The following is a 21,436-nucleotide window of genomic DNA, read 5'->3' as shown; positions in this document are numbered from 1 at the left end:
GAATGATGTTAGCTGTGGAAGGGTATACTGTACTGTATTTCCTTTCTGGATTCTTCTCCTTCTTTTCCCTTTCCTGGCCACCATGAAATATATAGCTTTTCATCCACCAGGCTCCTCTGCCAGCCACTTCTGCCTTGGAGCCAGCTGACTATGGGCTGTAACAGTGAGCCAAAATAAGCCTCTCTTCTGTTAAGCTGTGGATGTTGGATATTTTGTCCCAGTGATGAGAAAGTGACTAAGACACACGTATTAAACTTTGTCGTCATAGTGAAAAAACAGCTACAGACAACATAAAAACAAATGTGTGCTTCTGTTCCAAGAAAACATTTATAAAACCAAATCATAGTTGGTTTTGCTTTATGGATTACAGTTTATTGATCTTTGATTTATATCAATGGATTGCCAATATTCTAAAACTCTATTTATACACTATACCCACAAATGTGATATCCCACTTTTAAGTATGAATAGTGATAGAAAAATATGTGGCTACTTAATCAAAACAAAAATTATAAGACCTTCCTTATCTACGATCGACTACAGTAAATTCTTAATAAAACTCCCTATTGCCTTGAAAAAAAATCCTCTAGAATATTAAACACAAAAGAGCATCATCTGTTTGGTTATGACATTTAGTATGCAAAGAAGACAGCCTTCCAAACTGTGTTTAGCACACAACTGTGGAGCTATTGACATTTGAGAATTTTTGTACTGTTACTAACCAAGATCAATTCCCTCAAAGTTAGTAATTCCACATAATCTTTTTGACTAGATCTTTGACTTGTTTTCATATCTGATATCACAGATTACAAACTCAATCTAAACTTTTTTTCCTTGTTTTTCAGTGCTGAGTATTGAATCTGGGACTTCATGCGTGAAGGTAAGCATTCTACAGGTGAGTCACATTTTTAAAGATGCTCTCTTTACTCTGGGATTCACATGTGAATTTATCAGTTAAGGCAGCCCACTCACCCTTCCACAACCCTCCCAGCCCGAAACAACAAAAAACCAAAACCATGTGCCTGAACACAATTGCATTTATCACTAGAAGAACTAAATATCAGATATTTAGAGAAAGTTATCTCTGGTCAGTGGATCAGGAGGATAGGACATGAACTTCTGTTTATTGTATTTTCAGGGCTAGAGGATTTTATATTTACAATAAATTGAAAAAGGAAAATATACTTTGTAAGTACATTTAAAGCTGGGCATGGTGGCGCACACCTGTAATCCCAGCACTGGGGAGGTTAAGGTACAATTGCCAGTAGTTCAAGGCCTGCCTGGGATACCTAGTTAGTTCAAGGCCAGCCTGAACTACAAACTGAGACCCTGTCTCAACAACCCCACCACAAACAAAACAAAACAAAACATCCTGGAGGGAAAAGAATACACTAAAGCCAGGTGTGGTGGCACATGTCTGTAATCCCAGCACTTGGGAGGCTGAAGCAGGAGAACAGTCACAAGTTCAAGGCCAGCCTGGGTTGCATAGTGAGTTCAAGGCCAGCATGAACTACATAGCAACACCCTGTCTCAAAAAACCAAAAAGAAAAATTTAAAAGTAAAGGGGTCGAGGTATAATTCTGTGGTAGAATACATGTTTGTGTATGCAAGGTCCCCAATACTCTCCCCCCATAATAATTTTTCATGACAAATAAAAATAATAAATACAACAAAGTTGTTATGTTAGCTTTTGTCACTATGACAAATACTTGAGGAAGAACAACTTGAAAGAAGGAAAGGTTTACTTTGGCTTGTGGTTTCACTGGTTCAGTCCATGGAAGGCTGGTTCCACTGTTTCTGGGCCTGTGCTGAGGCAGACCAAGACGGCAGAGAGGCCATGGTGGAACAGAGGTATGCTTCATGGCAGCCAGGAAACAAAAGAAAGAGAAGAGCCAGGGAGGGAAATATACGACCCTAAAGCCACGTGTCCAGGAGACCTACTCTTTGCATCTAGGCCCTTCCTTCTGTGTCTATTACCTATCAGTAATTCCATGAAATTACAATTTCATAATTAATCCACTCATGAAGTTAGACCCCTCATGAGCCAATCACCTTTCAAAAGCCCCACCTCTGCACACAAGACACTTCTGAGGGCCATTTTAGATATGCACCATAATAGCAGTTTACTTCATCATAAATTTCAAGGTGGTCCTGTGTGACCCATATGCTACAAAAGCAAGAGAGGTTTTGGGATTGTCCATTAGGGACAATCATTCTTGAAACTAATTGGTTTTGAAGAAATCTACTTAAATTTATGTACTATTACAGCTTTAAATGACATTCTTAGCCTTAACTATACACAATGATGATGACAGGTTAACCTACGTCTAATAGTAATTATTGACATAGAATATAAAATATTTATTTTCTTTGAGAGTAAGGTTTATTAAAAGTTTCTTGATAAATCAAGTAATAATTTCTAGTGCAGTAAAAGAATATATCTTTCCTCTTATTTTATTTTATTTTTTTTTGGTTTTTTCCTCCGGTACCGGGAACCAAACTCACGACCTTGCGCTTGCCAGGTAGGCGCTTTTGCCACTGAGCTAAATTCCCAGCCCCTCTTTCCTCTTATTTTAAATTTGAACTTAAATAAATTTGGATTACTATGCTTATTTCAGTTGCATAGACCTTTGCCCTCTCTGTTAAGATTAAAAAGGTAACCATTCTCTAAAATGTACATATACGAAAGACTGCAGCCCACAAGTGCCAGCTGCTCCTGATATCTAATTACTTGGGGGCTGAGTTGGTACGAATATCAGGTCAACTATTCACAAAATCATTTCTGTAATCTGGTAACTGGATTAGTTAAGACTATATTTTGCAACTGATTTATCTTGAAAAGGAGGTCTCTTTATCAAGTTACAGGTTGCAGGAAGTATAACTCTATTACTAAACAGACTTAAGAGACAGCCAACTTGTCTGGTCTCTGTTTCAAACAAAATCAGGAGATAACTGGAAACATCTGAATAAGGCCTGCACACTACATGTAATTAAGGAATTATTATTATTACTTCTACTGGATAGAATAATAACATGATGATTACACTTTAAAAGTCCTTATCTACAGAGATGCATATGAAATATTCTAGAATAAAATGCCACGGTGTCTGATACTTATTTTTTATTACTTCAGAAAAAGAGATAATGTTGACAATTGTTAAATCTGACTGACTATTCTCTCTAGTGTTGTATGTTTTAGACTTCATAATCAGAACCCAAAAAATAAACAGTAGCAAGTACTAAATAATGCAGTACATAAATATAAATGTTAGATTGGTAATTTGCAATATATGTATTTTGTAAATGTTCTTGAAACAAAAAAGATACATCACAGGAAACAAATGGTAACAGCCTAGACTTTGTTTTTTTTTTTAAAGAAAAGAAAGGAAGACAAGAATAAGTAAAAACAAAAGTTATTTTTTTATTTTAAGGATGAAAAGGTAACCACCATATAAAAGAAAAGCACATGAGAACTTCCAAATTAACAGGAACAAAAATTTTACTAAGCCAACAACAGCAAGTTTTTTTACAAAATGCTAAAAAAAAAAAAAAAAAAAAAGCTGGGCATACTAGCTCATACTTGCAATTCCACTTAGGAGGCTGAGGCAGGAAGGTAGTAAGTGTGAGTTCAGCATGGGCTATGTGGTGAGTTTACTGCTGGTCTGGACTACATTTTGAGACTGTGTTTCAAAACAGATACAAAACAAAAATACTACAGACTAGGAGAAAAAGAAGAAAATCAAAGATATTAGCTTATCAGTAAACATATACAGAATTTCCTTGTCAAAATACAATCAATAAATTGGGTTAAAATAAACTAACTGAAAATAAAGAGATGATCAAAGACAAACATAAACATTAAAAAAAGCAGTAGTGTCTACTACTGCATGCTAAGTATGTGCTCCACCTTTGTGTTCCATCCCTGGCCCAAAGACTATGCCTGATGACTAATAAGGTCACTGGCTTTTTATGACAGTGTTGGCAGAGGTTCTGGTATTAGCTACTAGCTTTGTGGAACTAGCAACTGTTACAGTGGCTAAATGATGATGGTAGTTTCCTGATCACAGTGATTTCCTCCTTCCCACAGAAATCACAGTATGGCCCAGGTAAGAGACACTGGATAAATCAAGGATAACAGTAGGGAAATAGAACTACAATACTCCAAGATGGTAATGGATTTGTCTTGGGTAAGCTCTGGGTGAGAGGGAATAGATGGTCCTCAAGAAATATTATTTGTCAGATCATAAAATTGAACCTTGAATATATATAATTTCTGTCAGTTATACCTCAATAATTCTAGAAAAAAACTTAAAAATCAGGGAAGAGATAAAAATACCATCAGCACTTCTGCTGATAAATTATATTGGAGGCAAGGTTGCAAATGGAGATTATCTGTAAGCATCAGATTTATACACGTAAGGATACTGGCATCATTCACAGAAACAGGCAACATGGAAGAGCATCAGAAGGGTAAAGAACATGGCGAGACTGGCAAGTAGGAGGTGTCTTTGAAATAGTCCACTAGAACTACCAATTACAAATCTAGATAACACGTCTGAAGCTCAAGGAATAGTCTACTACACATATACACTTAGAAGCCACTGGTATATTAAGAAAAGTCAAACCACAAGCATGAATGTAATTGCTCGAGAAAAAAAAGTACAGAATGGTAACACATGAAGGCTTAAATGAGCTTTGAAGTATGTCAATTATCTTACTAATAGAGAAAAGTTAAATTGGCAAAGACTGAGAAGACAAAACTAGAAATGTGGAAATATCAGAAGAGTATGGTTTTATTCCAAGAATAAGCAGTAGTATCAGTGCTGTTATACCAGGTAAAGTGAGCAATGAACATTTTCAGCTGAGTATGAAGATCACTGTCAACCTCGAAGAGAGCTGTTCTGGTAGAGTAACAGGCACAGATGCCAAATCAGGGAAGGATAAGAGATTTGTGGGAAGTGAGGAACTTTGGAGAAAATTTTAAGAAATTTGGCTGCTGAAACAAATGAGATGAATGGGTAAGATTTTTTTCCTTTTAAAGAAATGTATCTATTTAAATATCAATAAAAAGGATCCAGTTGACAGAAGAATTTAAATGTAGGTGATGAATACGATTACTGACAATGTATTTTATTTCCAGGGTAAGTGGAGCAAAATGAGACTACAATCCAAAATATGAGAGAAAAGCTAGCTTCAAAGCAGGGATATTGCCAGCAGGAGGGGAGAGAAGATACTTGTAAGTCTAAGTCTGCATAAATTGGTTATTGGATACTGAAATTAGCTGAGTATAAGTGGTGTAACTTTGATACTTTATAAGTGTTGTTGCCAATAAAAGCTGAATCAACCAGAATGAAGGTGTAAGTTGATGGTAAAAGAGTTCTTTTATGGTCTTCATCAGAAAGTAGAAAGGTCATAGAAAGGAGAAAAAAATGTAGACAGAAGAGAAACAGGACCAGTAAACAGTCTACAATTTGTCATAGCTGTTCTTTAAAAAGAAGATCTGGAGTAGAATAATGATCGATTCTGCATTTAACCTAACCTTTTCTCTCATATGTTAGTGTTTTTTCATATTCCAATTATTATACAAAATAACTAATAATTTAAGAAATGATATATGAAGAGTCAAAATCACATTAGGTAATTAGTGACATAAGTAAATTCAAATTTCTTGTTTTTCTATGTAAGACTATTACCTAAAATATATAATACCGTATAATCCATGTATTTTATAGCCAAATGGCCCATACACATGGAAAAGTGCTCAATTTCATTAATCATTGAGGAAGAACAAATTAAAGTCACAATAACTTACCACTACATACTTATCAGAATGGTCAGAATTAAAAAGATGATTTTTAAATCTTTATAAAGATTTTATAGATATTTTTACAAATAATCAATATCAACTGTTGACAAGTATGTGGAGCAACTGCAACACCAACACATTACTGGAGGGAACCTAAACTAGTGTCTACGACTGCATGAGGCTTTGGGAAGACATCTAGACACAAGCCATAACATTCCCTCTGACCCCAAAAAACTCATGCCCATCCCTTTATGAATAAGACATTTAGTCTGTCTCTAAGAGTTGCCAAAGTCCTAATAGCTTCAGCATTGCTAAAATGTCTAAATCCAGGGTTTCCTCTGAGATTTAAGGAAAACTCTTAGCTGTAAGCCCCTATACAAATGAAAAGACAATTAAACACTTCAAACATATAATGGCACAAGAAAAGCATTCCCATTCCAAAAGGTATAAATAGGGAGATAGAAAGGAATAGGAGCAAGGCAAGTCCAAAATCCAGCAGGGCAAACTTTAAGTCTTGTAGTTCCGTGTGCAACATCTGAGGCAATCTGTGGCAAGGTGTGAACTCCAAAGGACTTGGTTGGCTGTACTCCTACGACACTTCTGGTGGTTGTAGCCCCCATGGCTTCTCTCCTTTCAGCCAGCTTTGCTCCCTCCTTGCAGCTTTCCTTGCCTGGATTGCTGGGCACTATGAACCCAATCTTTAGGAACAAGTTCTCTAAGCAACCCCCATTCTGGAATATGGTACTTTGGGGCTCTTTTCTCAAAGCAAATTCTATCACCTTTGTAACCTTAAGGCTGAAAAGGGCAAGGTCCTGCTGATTCTTGGGATGTCTTCAGGCCATCTTTTGTATGGTACAGTTCTTTCTCTGCAACCAAATTCTCCTCTGCTTCATTTTTGTAGTCTGCAACTTTATTGGAGCTTCCTTTTTGGTCAAACTCAAAATGTTTCAAAACATTTCTCTGGGTTCTTTGCTCTCGATTCTCGACAATGATCTGGCTACAGTAGCCACGCCACTGTCTCAACACTACACTGCCTTGGAATTTCTTCTGCAAATTAATTAGTCTTTCATTCTTAATCTCAATCTCAGGCAAAGTCTCTCTACACAAGCAAAATGCATACAAATTTTCTCCCAGAGCGTTAAATACCTGGGCTGGAGTCCAACAGCCAGTGTAAGTGCTTCTCCCCCAAATAAACTTCCTGAGCCTGGTCTTTAACTGTAGGATTTCTACTAGCATTCTTGTCTTCTGAGCTCTGACCAGAATCTCCCATCAAGGACAGCTTAGAAAGTATTCCAGGGCTTCTTCAGTCAGCATCTCCAAACCTTTCCAAACTCTTCTCATAAGCCAGTTCCAAAGGCTCTTGAATCACATGGTCAGGTACAGTAACAGCAATGACCTCACTTCTCTGGTACCAAAGTCTGTCTTAGTTACTTTTCTTATGACTGGGACAAATACCTGACACCCAAAGTTAAAGGAGGAAAGGTTTACTTTGGCTCGCAGTTTGTAGAGGTTTCAGTCCATAATCATCTAGGTCCAAGGCAGGAAGGTATGGCAGAGGAGAAACAGTGCATAGCAAGCAGGCAGGAGATAGCAAAGCAAAAGCAAGCAACAGCAACAAGCTAGGATAGCACCCTCCTTCTGTTAACCACCTAAGGTTAACCACCCTTAGGGCAGGTAGCACTTATCCCCAGGGTGGGGCACTCATCACACACCCTATATCCAGCCACCTCTGAAAAGACCCACCTATGACCACATGAGGCTTTGAGGGGACATCTAGATATAAGCCATAACAACTAGTAAAGCCATCTGAAAACTATTTGGCAATATCTTCTCAAACTGAGTATATATCCTATGATCTAGCAATGCCATTCCTAGGTATGCAGCCAACAAAAATGCCTAATATGCTTATCAACGGGCATGTACAATAATGTTCACAGAAGCATTATTCATAATAGTCACAAATTACAAATAATCTAAATATGCATCAACAGTAGGACGGATAAATTGGGATATACACATACAAGGGAATTCATAGACAGCAATGAATATGTGTGAACATTAGCTGTATATGACATGACAGATTTAATGAGGGGGTAATCTTGAGCAAGGAAGCCAAGCAACCAAAGCATATATATTGTATAAATCTGTCGAAGTAAAGAAAAAATTTTTAAGGGCTGGGGTGGGACTCTGGTGTTATTTTAGGTAAAAGTAATCTACAGCATGAGAAGCCAAGATAATGATTGTCCTTGGGGAAAAAGGCAAGCGAGGGGAAAAGGGCTTTCAGGTGTTCCACAGGTCAATATTCTATGTATTGACCTTGGAGATTATACTGATGGATTCCCTTGTGAAAACTGAGTTTTTGCATTTTCCTGAATATAGAAGTTTGAGCACTCCAGTAAAAAGTTTACTTTAGAAAATTATATGGCTTTTAAACTACTTCAGATTTGATTCTCTAAATTTCTTATAAAATGGCAACTACTCAATGGTAAATAAAATATATAATATGAATATTTAAGTTACCTTTAAAGAAACATAAAGATATAAAAAATTATATGCAAATTAAACAAAATGTTCCTGCCAAGCAGCTTCATTCCATTGGTTGTTGGCCTTCCTCTTTTTCTTTAACCCACATGACAGAGACAGACAGACAGACACAGAGAGACAGAGAGACAGAGAGACACAGACAGAGACAGAGGAGAGGGAGAAAGACCTCATTCCTGATTTTTCAAGAGACAAAACCATATGACATGATAAAGGTCTGCTTTATTCTTCCTCTTGGCTCTATGGTTAGTTTTACAGCTATAACTACAGAAAAGATTTGTAATAATTCCTCTTCCCCACTATAGGTTAGGTAGTATAGATAATACAGGTAATTTCAGAAGCAAATCTACAAACAATGAAAAAATTCATATTAGAATAGTAAATGTTTTCATACTGCGTATCTTTTCTACACATTTAGCAAGTCTAAAAGCAAGGAATTTTAGAGGGATTTTATTATGCAATAGCTATGGATTATTTCTTGCTCATTATGTTTGACACAGTCCTCTACCACTCTGATGTTTGAAAAATATCTGAAATATTTGCTTCAGTGTTATTCACTCCCTTTGATTTGCTGAGCAAAATTTTAGTTATATTATTTACGATGTGTATGCCCACCAGATCACGAAAAAAATAGATAGATAGGTATATAGACAGACAGGTATCTCATTAAATTCTAAGTGATGTTTCACCTGCATTTTAAAAAATGAGAACATGGCGTGGGTGGATTCATCAGATTATGGAGCTGGGAGTGGCGGTGCACACCTGTAATCCCAGCACTCCTGAGGCTGAGGCAGGAGGATCACTGTGAGTTTGAGGCCAGCCTGGGCTACAAAGTGAGCTCAAAGCTGGCCTGAATGGCATAGCGAGACCCTGTCTCAAAAAGACACACACAAAAAAAGTTATGGAAATAGTTGATGCAGGGAAAAATTATGAAAAGCAAGGAAGAGGTGTGTCAGTGGTATGTGAACAGAGAAGAGCTTAAGTAGAAGTTTGATGTGATCTGAGAAGCAGAGTAAAAACATCAAGTGCTAGAGCTTGAAGATTTTAGTAGTGCTGGTTGCTATGAGAGGGGAATAAAGTGATTTTAAAAAGCTATTGCAATGAATAATGCCAGAATAGTCAATATTCCAAGTCTTAGAAGATGATTTAATTCAATGGTCACCAAACATTTTGGACTATGCATTACCAAGGTTTATATACATCTACTTATAAAAAATATAGTAGTATGACATTACTAATATAAAATTGGAATGCAACTGGTTCCAGGGAAAAAAATGTGAAGAGGTTACAAAAGTAATATACAGTCTGGTTATTAGCATGCCTGTATGATCATAAAGAACCACACAACAGTTAACAAAAACTTAGCATAATTTTACTTTTGTCCTTTTTAAGAAGTAATCAATTAAATTTAATATTTCAAAGTAAAAATAGCTTACAGTAAGGAACCTGCAATAGAAATGACCAAGTGTGAAGTTCAACTAAAAACAATTCTTGTGAATCAATATATATTTTTGCCTTTGCAGACTACCTTAAAATTATATGACATGTTAAGTTGGACTAAGAACATCTGTAGAGCTGAACACTTATTTAAGCAACAATAAAAACAGGTTTCAATAAAATTAATCCTGTTCTACAAACAGTTCAGCCAAAATAGCTCACCGATATGCAACTACATTAAGAGTATGCTATGTATATATTCCACAAAACTGAATTTCTTAATTCTCCCAATTACCAATGTAATGCTAAAGATTTAGAAGACCAGTTTACCTAGTTTGGCATTAGAAAGCAATCATTTTACTAAAGTAGTACAGGGAATTCAAAATACACTAGCACATAAATCTTTAAATCTGGCAATGATTTTAAATTATTTATCTAATCAGTTGAAATCAGACAAAAAGAAACTACACTTGTATACATCTGTAAATTATTTCAAGCATCGATTCTTGATTTTAATATATATGTAACATAAAGAAAAAATGTGATCCTACATTCTTAAACTGGTTAGAGTTACTTCACTTCTCCTTTTGTATCTTCTGTTTTTTGTTTGTTTTGCAGTAGAAAAAATATAATCAAAATGTGTGTCCAAATTGCAAAACTTTTAAGTACTATAGCTAAGCAAAAAGATTAAAAAGACAGGCCAGCTATCTGACCTCATACTGGGCAGAACAATTTGTTTGAGCCACTCTTCTGAATAAATTAAATGTGTTTTAGTAACATTTCTTCCCTAGAAAGTCTCCAATTGGGAGGATGTGAAAAAGGAAGCTAAGATTAGCAGCATGTATTCTAAAGAATGAGACTTTTAACTTGTTTTAAGCTTGTCTTGAGTCTTGACTGGATCCCTAATAGTATATTACAGGTTACCAAACATAATCTGTTGGGAACTAGAAATCTTACAAATTAGTTCCCTTAATACTGATTTGAAGGTCACTGTGTCCTTTACAACATTTTGCCATTTGTGCAATGGTTTCTGACATCCTTGAAAAGAAGTTAATATTCAGAAGTTCAAATATTCATAGTTAAGAGATAATTTCAACATTAAAGACTGCCTATTAGGAAGTAAAGAAGGACCAGCTAATACTAGTATCTTTTATTTTTGGTATCAAGAATTGAACTCATGACCTCACGCTTGCCAGGCAGGCATTGTGAATGTTAGTGTATTTATTAAATCCCCTTTCTTGAATTATGACACTAGGTATCTCAGAAATCAAACTTTTCTCAAAAGATGAACACTCTTCTATCACACAAATCTATTGTTTTGTTTTGTTTTGTTTTTGTTTTTTTTCCGGTACCAGGAACGAACTCACGACCTTGAGCTTGCCAGGCAGGCTCTGTGCCGCTGAGCTAAATCCCCAGCCCCATTCTGTTGTTAAATTTGTGCTTAAAACACAGTAAACTTTTGGATATCAGTAATTAAAATCACAATTATTTAAACTTAATTGATAAGCTAACAAAACTATCAATGAATGATTCATAGTTCATTACATTTATAGTCCCTTATCTGAATAATTTAGACTTACTTTGCTAATTATAACACCTACAGTTCTGTGAAGCTAAATGATTTTGCAGGAAACTATTAAGACAATTTGATAAAAATAATTTAAAATCAAACCAAATTAATTTTTAAAGGTTAGAAGAGAAGTTACATTGATAAGGACACTCTTTAAAAAAAAAAACCCTCAACATATATAAATGTAAATATATTCCTATATATGGAATGATCATTTATATAATAAATCAGAGAGAACAGCATACACACATAGTACCCATGATCAAGTTAGGAATTTAGATAAAAAAATTTCCTTAATCCTCTACTCTGAAAACTTTTTTACAATCATACTGCAAAAAAGCATACCAAGCAAGTTTTCTAAAAACAGAAAAGAATAAGAAATGTGGCTATTGGTCCATATTAAATGTTAGGAAACCAAATTTAAATGCCCCTCTCTTACCTGGAAGCCTATGGACAAAAGCAGGATCACAATTTATAAACAAGATTACTCAATTCTTAAATTCATTTAAAGGTCAATTTAAATTTTATTATGGGTTTCAATCCTACTTTTTAGGTACTAGAGATTGAACCTAGGGTCTCATGCATGCTCTAACCCTGAGCTACATACTCAGCCCACTGGGAATTGAGGGCAGGGGTATTCTAAGTACTGAATTACGAACCCACTTTTTTTACTTTTTATACCTTTTACTTCGTAATAGGGTCTTGCTAAGTTGCCCACGCTGGCCACAAACTTGAAATCCTTCTGCCTCAGTCTCTTTGAGTAGTTGGGACTATAAGCATGCACCACTATCTCCAGCTGTGTTTAAATTCTTTTACTCCAAACCACATAATTTTATGAGATGTTATGAAGCATTCAAATAAATATAACTGATTACCTAAGAAATTTTAATAATTTGTAAGTAAATTTTGACATATTAAGATTTTTAGTGAAGAGGTTTTTAGTTACGACTTTTCATGCCAAAACATTATACCATTAGGTTAAACTAATTTTTTTGAAATGCAGTATATGTACTAATGTGTAAGAAAATAACATTTAGGGTAGTTCATACAGTATATGTCATCTGCTTCTTTTAATACATTTAATAATACACTTCTCTTAATTGTACATTTTTATTTTATTTATTTATTTTTTGTCTTTTTGAGACAGGGTTTCGCTATGCAGTTCAGGCTGGTTTTAAACTCACTTTGTAGCCCAGGCTGGCCTTGAACTCCCAATGATCTTCGGGCGGCAGCCTCCCAAGTGCTGGGATTATAGGTGTGCACCACCATAACCGGTGAAAATTTTTTAAAAAATACTCTTATTCTAGAATAAATGACATACATACAAAGCTACATTCTCAATAAACTAAGTATAAAAACAAAAGCAAATTAAATGAATAAAAAGGACACATGGAAATCTATCACTGATTAAAATAGTTAACATAAAATCTAAGATTCATTTTTAAATCACAAATTAAATATTTCTTTCAATATTCTGTTAAAATGCTGAATGTATCAGCTCTAGCATAAAAAATTTACATCTTAATAGGAACCGCAGAATTTAACTTCTATAGATGCATTTTTACAATGCAACAGTTTAAGACACATATCCTATTGCATCTATTGGCTTTTTCAGTTTATAGAATATTCTGAGTTTTATGAAATTACTTAATTATTATTTTATCCTGGAGTTCAAGAAACATATTAACAGGCAAACTAAGTCAATACAGATTTCTTTAAGGTATTATGAAAATATAAATTATGAAAATATTAAGGAGTAATACAATATTATCTAGCTGACACAGATGAATGGAAAAGGGGAAATTTTCCTACATAGTTTCTATGTTTACATTACTATTATTAATATACTTATTTCATTTTCTTTAATGTGTCTCAAAATATATATCATAGATATAGTATACAATTACATTTGTATAAACTAGAACCCATGTACTTCATACATACCTGCCTCACATGACATGACTTTATTTAATAAAGCACTAATTCATATTTAAGTTTCTCTTTTAGATCTGCATTTTTTAAAAGTATCAATAAATTTGGAGATGCACATATAAGTGCATATTTTACAGACCACTACACCAGCATTTGGATCCAAATAAGCTTTTCATTAATCAGGATTACTTCATTAAAAGAGTATTATCTAAAAATAAATTAAAATATCTTTAGTATAAAACTTACAACTGCATTTACTACATTAACAGGGCCTTTCACATTACTGACCTTCATAAAAATTAAAAGATACAGAAGACTAAGTTCAGAGGATTTGTTCATTAGTAATTTTATTTTTTAGGTTAAAAAGTAACGGTGTTACCAGAGAAGTAATCATAATTTTATCTACTTAATTATGAAAACTTTATGGAATGCGGATGAATCCAGAGTGGGAGACAACCACAAGAATTGTATCACTATGTAATACAACTTTTTTTTATCAAAAGGAAGTTTTGGGAAAACATTTCAGTAGTTACTTAGGAGGCTTAATGGTAGAAGACAAAATGAGACATTATTTTAATATAATATATACGTATTTTTAAAATGATATAAAATAGGAATTTTTAAATGCTACAATAAAAAGAGCATAAAATAACTTTTATTTTAAAAAACAGGCAAACTTTCTGCAGGATAATCATATTTTAGATAGTAATAAAAATTACCAAAAAATGTAAAACCACACTTAAACACAAACTGAAAGTGATATTTGAATACATATATAACTAATGAACTATAGAGCTATTTTAATTGACAAATGTAATCTTTATTATTCAAAGCCTATATTAATAGGAGCTGTTTCAACACTTTTTTCATGTGTAATAAAATATTTTGTCAACAATGATGTTTTATTAAGCACTATAATAACTACTATAGATTTCCTTGTGCTTATTATACTTTCAACAGAGACTTAATAAAAATGTTAGCTAGGTTACATTTCAGAAAAATTAATTTTAAAACTTACAAAAAGAAATGTTTGATGGCTCTACTTTTTTTTTCTTACTGACAGTGATAAAATGTACTGTTGATGTTTATAGCATTAAGACTGAAAGTGAGTACGATACTCTAACAGGAAATGTTAGTCCATAGGAATGTTTCACTGCACATTTTGACACTACCGCCAGCATGTTTTTTAAAAAAAAAACAACCCCCCCCCAAAACCCCAAAAAGTATCAAACAAGCTTTAAATACTAGAGATGATACTATATAATTCCAACAGACTGGTTAAAAGCAGAAAGCCTAACTTAGCAACTTAAGATGATGGTAAAATAGAGGAGTTTTTCCTTCACCGAATTAAAGACAATTTGAAACCTGTGTAACTGTAGCATGCTTCATTCTTTTTCTCTTAAAAAAGAAAATTGTAACATATAAAATTAAGTTGGCATATAAATCATCCCTTGATAGAGTAAGTGCTTCAGTAAAATGGAAAATGTCAGTTACCCTTTGTCAAGAGAGATCCTTTCTACAATTTAAGCTGAAACTTAACCATAACTACTTTAAATGAATTTATTTTGTTAGTAACTACTCTTATAAAGTTAGTTGATTTGGAGTTTCCCTACCCACGAGAAATGGACCACAGCCTTTCAAGTGAACTCCAGTACACAATTAAAAACTAAATTAAAGCAATTATACTACCTTAAAATATAAATAATAAAAGAAGAACCGAACATTTTTGAGATGCTTCTGAAATGTGTTCCCCTCTTACTAGAGTATGAATAACTTAATTAGATAATGAACAAATAAAATAATACATGCCATTCTGGAGACTGTTACTATGGAGGTGATTAATAACTACACTACCCTGCAAATTTAACTGACTCCATAAATATCCTGAAGTAAATATGTACCATATTTGCTTAGCTAAAAAAGAAAATTAACTGTTAACACTATTATGAAAGGAAATTATAATGTTACTAAAAACTACTGTTTCAATGAGCTTTTTGTCTCAAAGAGAGTATTCAAGAAAATAAAATAATATTGGGTATGGTGTCTCACACCTGTAATCCTAGCACTCAGGAGGCTGAGGCAAGAGGATCACCATGAGTTCAAGGCCAGCCTAGGATATGGACTGAGTACAAGGCCATCATGAACTACATAGCAAGACCCTGTCTCAAAAACACCAAACAAACAAACAAAAAAAAAACACCCCAAAATACAAAAAAACCACTGCAAACCACCGTTCATATAATTTTCCAGTTATATTTTCTTTCAACATAAAACAATTATCTAATGGCAATTTCAAATCAAATACTATCCATGACTTTCCTCTAATATTTTAAATCCAAAATATATCAATTGTACAGCAATAGCACATATTTACTGAAATGCTTTCTGAGATAGCAAAATTAATGTAGCTAATTCTATACCAGAAGAAAAGAAACCTTACTATTTTTGTTTCAACACACTGAAATCAACAGTGTACTGAGAACATCAACATCATTTTTCTCCTAATAAATGACAACCTTCTGTCAATATGCAGTGATAATGGACTAACCATAAACGGAAAACATTTCTCATGCAAGTTAGAATATTTACTACTTAAAGAACCTGTCTTTAAAAGATATCTTGGATTAAAAATTCCTAAAGTTGTCAGTTATATTTTTAAAATTTGAGGGACTGATCTGAAAAACATTTATGTTTTAAGAAATCAAATGCTAAAACAAAAACAATATAGAGGGTCACATATTATTATGATGCAATACTGATTTTAGATACCTGATATTCTATTAATAAAATATATTTTACTGACTTCCTACACATGTAAGCTAATTCTAAAATGTACCAGGTAATGTTGTTTTCTAGTCTAAAGGCTTCAACATAAGAAAATACCGTAATGGCTACTTTGTTAGATATTTACATAAATCCCTTTAGAAATCTAAAAGTCTCTTATGTACAAAGAAATGGTCACTAATAAATTTTATTGAAAAAAAATCCTGAAATGAGTATAATTAAAAACAAATGCATCTAGAATTCTAAAATTTACATTACAACATACATACTGTGAAGGTTAAAAATACTACATTTAAAATTTTACCTATAATTACTGACAGAATAATAATGTTATAATTATTATTCCTTAAAACCTAAATTAAATTAAAATTAAACCTACATCAAACCTCCTATTAACTAGTTTAACATTAATACAGTGTTCCTTTGCTGACTGCTTAATAAAGAACTAAGTGAAGAAACTGATACTATATAATTTGTCATTTTACTCTAATTCAAAAATATATATACATATATGCAAATTTTGTATGTCGTTACATATATAACTCATAAAATGAGCTTGCATATGAAGTTAGCAAAAGACATTTTATTAATAAGAGATCAAGTGTTTAAAATCTATGCTGCCCCATGATTAAACAAAACCATCTATATTGTTAACTGTTACTGACTCCACCAGATAGTTTCAATTATGGGGCAACAATTCTAGTAATCTACCAGAAGCTAAAATACAATGTTCTCTTAGGAACTGAAATGTGAAAAGGTAATAGGCATATCAAAAAATATAACATGATTTTTTAAAATTATGAGGCACTATCAATTTTAAGCACATGATTTATTATTAATAAATACCTTTTAATAACTTGTTAGATATACAGGCTCATTTTAACACTAGATGTAACTATTTTCAACAAATATTAATAGTACTGAAATAAAAATTTAAGACATTAAATAGGCATGTTTTTCAAATTATTCATGGATTTGGTGAATCAATTTCCTTAATTACAAATAACATAAATTCTTTTTTTAAAAAGCCCATTCTGGATGCAATATATTATGTAAAACAACCTAAAGCACGCATTTGAATAGAGAGAAAATGTTCTCCCTTAGAAAGTACTGAAGCTCCATCTAGAGGCTTTTCCCTCTATTACTGTCACTTGCAATAAGTAATATCACCTAGAAATGTGAATAATATTAAAATGTCAGAGATTTCCTTTGTACCTACCCTTTTGTTATTCATAATGAGTTCTTGCCCTAATCTTCTTAGGGTAGCTCTAGCTCCATCACTGCCATCAAGTGGTAAAAAACTAAAATTGAACCTTTTTTAAAAATGAAGAAAGCAAAGAAAAATAGGAAAAGACTTTTATGTGTTCTTTATAATTTATTCACTCTCTTTTTCTTAGTTCAAGGAATGGGTTTGTAATTTTCTCTTATGCTATTTATTATTTTAATCAAATTTTGGAAAAAATAGTGTTTGTTTTTAAAAAATAGCATTATATATTGTCTTTGAATCTGAAATGTGTCCAGAGTAATTTTGTATTTACAAGATACGTAAAAATACTTTGAATTGCATATATTTTAGTTAAATGATGTGTTTTCATGAGTTGCTTCACCGATAAGGATAGCAATGAGAAACACAAAGAATTACTAAGATTAGTGAATTTTATAGTACACTACAAGTTATTAAAAGAGGAAATACAGCCACAATGTGACTAAAGTATTTTCTATTAACTATAAAAATAACCTAGAGTTTAATAAATGGAGAATTCTTCTAGAACCTTTGGGATGTAGTCATAACAATGGCTCCTCAAAATGTTTTCAACAGCCTATAAACGAACGAAGAACAGAATAAGGATTTAACATTGAAGAAAGCAAAAGAAACAAAAATTAACCATTGAAATGCAACATGGGAATTCAATTCTAATTAAAATTACTTAAAATCCTTCCCTTTCTTATGCACACACACTTCCTGAATTATGGGACAGGAGTTAGGACTTGCAAAAAAAGAACAAAACTAAATAAGGTACAGTGGTTCACACCTATAATTCCAGTTACTCAGGAGACTGAAGCAGGGGGATCACAAATTCAAGGCTATTCTGGGCAACTTAAGAGATATCCTACCTCCAAATAAAATGAAAAGGGCTGGAGATACAACTGAGTGGGAGAACATTTTCCCAGCATTTTCAAGGCCCTGGGTTCAACACTCAGCAGTGCAAAACAAAAAACAACAAAACAAAACTGTACCTACAGAACAGAGAAGAAAAGACCAATGAAATAATGTCTCTGTTTAATGGGGGCATTACATTGGGTTACAAAGACCCATCCCATACTTTTCTACTGTAAATTTTTACTTTGGCATAATAGTAGCTGGCTATGCCTCTCACTGCTGCAAATGCAATCTTTCCATTTACCCTCTTGTTACAAGGTAAACAGCAAGGTGTGTGCATGTGTGAAAAAGTGTCAAACTGAGGTTTTTACCCACATAATGCTCCATGTAACAGGTTTTGCGTATGTTTCCCTGGTCATGGGGAGGGGGTACATTCTTCGGTTAGGTAAATTGTCATGTACCATGTTGGACTGTGGGTGTGGCTCACAGTAGCAGTGTCTGGAGAAACCAGGAACACTATTCAGTACAATAGCACATGAAAAACTAGACTTGCAAGTTTTGGAAGAGGCTGAAAGTGAATCATCAGGTGATTCATGCAAGGATGATGATGATGATGATGATGATGATGATGATGACTCTGACAATGGCCATGTGAACCGAAGTTCCTGTGACAGTGAAATGGAGCAAGAATCAACTGATATAGGCACACAGAATGAAGACCTCCTTTATTCAGATGACAAAGAAAACAGCAACATGAATACATATTTGACTAGTCAAAATGGCACAAAATGGCCACACAACCAAGTGGAACAATCCAATGTTAGAACTAGGTCCAAAAATATGAGGATACTGGCAGGGGCGAAACTTATTGGACAGAATGCCAGTACTGACGTTCAATGTTAGAAACTGTTTGTAACAGATGAAATGTTACTAGATGTTGTAAAACATACAAATGATGAGATACAAGTAAAATGTTCTATATGCGCTGATAGGTATCCTAAAAAAGAAAACAAAACAACTATTTTGACACTTTACTAGCTGAACTGAAAGCTTTCATAGGTCTGCTGTACTTATTTTAGCAGGGCTTTCTCATGGTAATCACAGAAATGCAAAAGACTGATGATGGAGAAATGATGAATGTGGGCTTAAGGTTTGTTGAATAACAATGATACTGGGGAGATTTGGTTTTCTTCAAAATTCCTTGAGGTTAGCTGACATGGTGGCACAGGCCTGTAATCCCAGTGCTCAGAAGGCTGATGCAGAAGGATCACCACCAGTTTGAGGCCAGCCTGAGCTACATAGCAAATAGTGAGTTAAAGGTCAGCCCAAACTATAAAAAGCAAGACCCTGTCTCAAAAATAAAATAACATAAAACAAAACAAAGCAAAGCAAACAAAAAACCCCAAAACAAAACTGCCTGAGGTTTGATGACAAAACCACCCACCAAGAAAGAAAAAGAACTGATAATCTTGCTGCTATCCACTCTTGTTTGAGAATCTGTGGCTGTCAAAGAATTTACATACCATTTGAACATATGACTAGTAGGTGCTGGGCTATGATTGATACACACGCAAGCAGTCAACCTCAGTCATTCCCCCTCATAAACTGCTTTCAGGTAAGTCAAGTTTTCTCAATTCTGGCACTGCTGACATTTTAGAACAATAAATCCTTGTAGAGAGCTGTTCCATTCATTGTAGGATGTTTAGAAGCATGCTGGGTGCCAGTAGCAAGGCCCCACAGCCACTCATTTGGTAAAGGTAATATAAATATAACTGAATGCCTTTTCCTTTTTGCCTTTCCTCTCTTTCTTCCTTTCACAAATGTATGCTCTTGCAGTTTCTAATGGTCTCAATGGACCAGATTTTGGATATAGCACACACGAAAGTTATGAGGACAAGCCTTTCTATATCAACTTTCTGTACCAACCATTACATATTTTAACATCCAAACATGTGAACATATTATATCCTTGAGATGTTTTAGTTTCTCCTAAATGTGGAATACATTTTAAAAAATACAGTACTGATAAATTTAATATTTAATATACACGTCTTAAAATTTGGAATTCTATCCCCAAATGGAATTTCACCTTTCAAAAAAATTTTGGTGCAACTCCTGGCTCTTTATTCTCTCCCTCTTCCCAACCAGTGCATTCACAAATTCTAATGATTCTTTAATCAAAAATATACGAAGAATCTGAACACTAATAACCTTATCATTACCACAATGGGTCAAGTCACTATGTTTTTCTTGGATCATTACAAAACCTAACATATTTCCCAACGTCAACCCCAGTGTGGCACTTTACCTCAAAATCTATTTTCAGCACAGGTGCTAGACTAAAAGGTAAAAAGGATCTAGTCAAAAGCCTCTTAACAGTTTTCCGTTTTACTCAGATCAAAAGACAAAGTCCTTAGTATGCATCTTGGGAATTCCAATTCACATCTTAAGCTTCTAACAAGCTAGTTTAACTTATAAGAATCTGGGCAACCACTTAAAAATAACTAAAAAAGAAAGCAGGAAAGAAAAAAGGAATCTAAATGGCATACTATAAGAAAATCAGTTCAAGTGCTAGGTGCGTAGCTCAGTGGTGAAGTATTTGCCTAGAATGTGTGAGGCCCTTGGTTCAATTCCCAGAACCAGCAGCACCAAAAACAAAGTCAAGTAAACACAAAAATAGGCAGAGGAGAGGGAATGTGGAGTTTCTGCTTTAATGGGTACTGGCTTTCAGCCTGAAGTCATGAAGACATTTTGGAAACAGTAGCAATGGCTAGACAACATTGTGAATGTACTACTTAATACCAATCAATTCCATTCCTAAACATGGTGAAAAGGGCACATTTCTTGTTATACACATTTCATCACAATTTCTTTTTAAAATGCCAAACTCCTTACAATCACATCAAAACCTCTGGAAGTCTTCAGAATGGCCTACAAGGTCACAGGGAACTAATATCTCATTATCTCTGAACTCATCTCCAACCACTTTTCCCCTGGCTTTTTCTCCATACTCAGACCTTTTTGTTCCTTGAACAACTGGCTACAGTCGTGCACGCAACCTTTACATTTAGTGATCGCTCCACCTGCAACTGCTCTTACACTTATCTTCAAGGCTCTTATCTTCGTGGCTCAGTTCCTCCTTCCTTCATGTCTCTGCTCAAGTATCACCACTCCACGTCTTGTCTTTTTTTTCCTGTGCCTTGTCTAACACTGCATTCTCTCTCTCAGCAGTTCTTGTCCCTCTTCTATGCTGTATTTTCACCAA

General features: G+C 34.1%; 1 protein-coding gene across 1 annotated transcript in view; it reads right to left on the bottom strand.

Annotated features, from left to right (window-relative positions):
- Positions 1 to 21,436, bottom strand: part of Dnajc1 (DnaJ (Hsp40) homolog, subfamily C, member 1) — a gene marked incomplete in the record, with an annotated part of 181,124 nt that overhangs the window by 121,061 nt on the left and 38,627 nt on the right.

This window comes from Chinchilla lanigera, unplaced genomic scaffold (assembly GCF_000276665.1).
Source record: "Chinchilla lanigera isolate Chin_1 unplaced genomic scaffold, ChiLan1.0 scaffold00028, whole genome shotgun sequence".
In the NCBI taxonomy this organism is placed as follows: Eukaryota; Metazoa; Chordata; class Mammalia; order Rodentia; family Chinchillidae; genus Chinchilla; species Chinchilla lanigera.
This window is presented reverse-complemented; position numbering and strand designations above follow the sequence as displayed.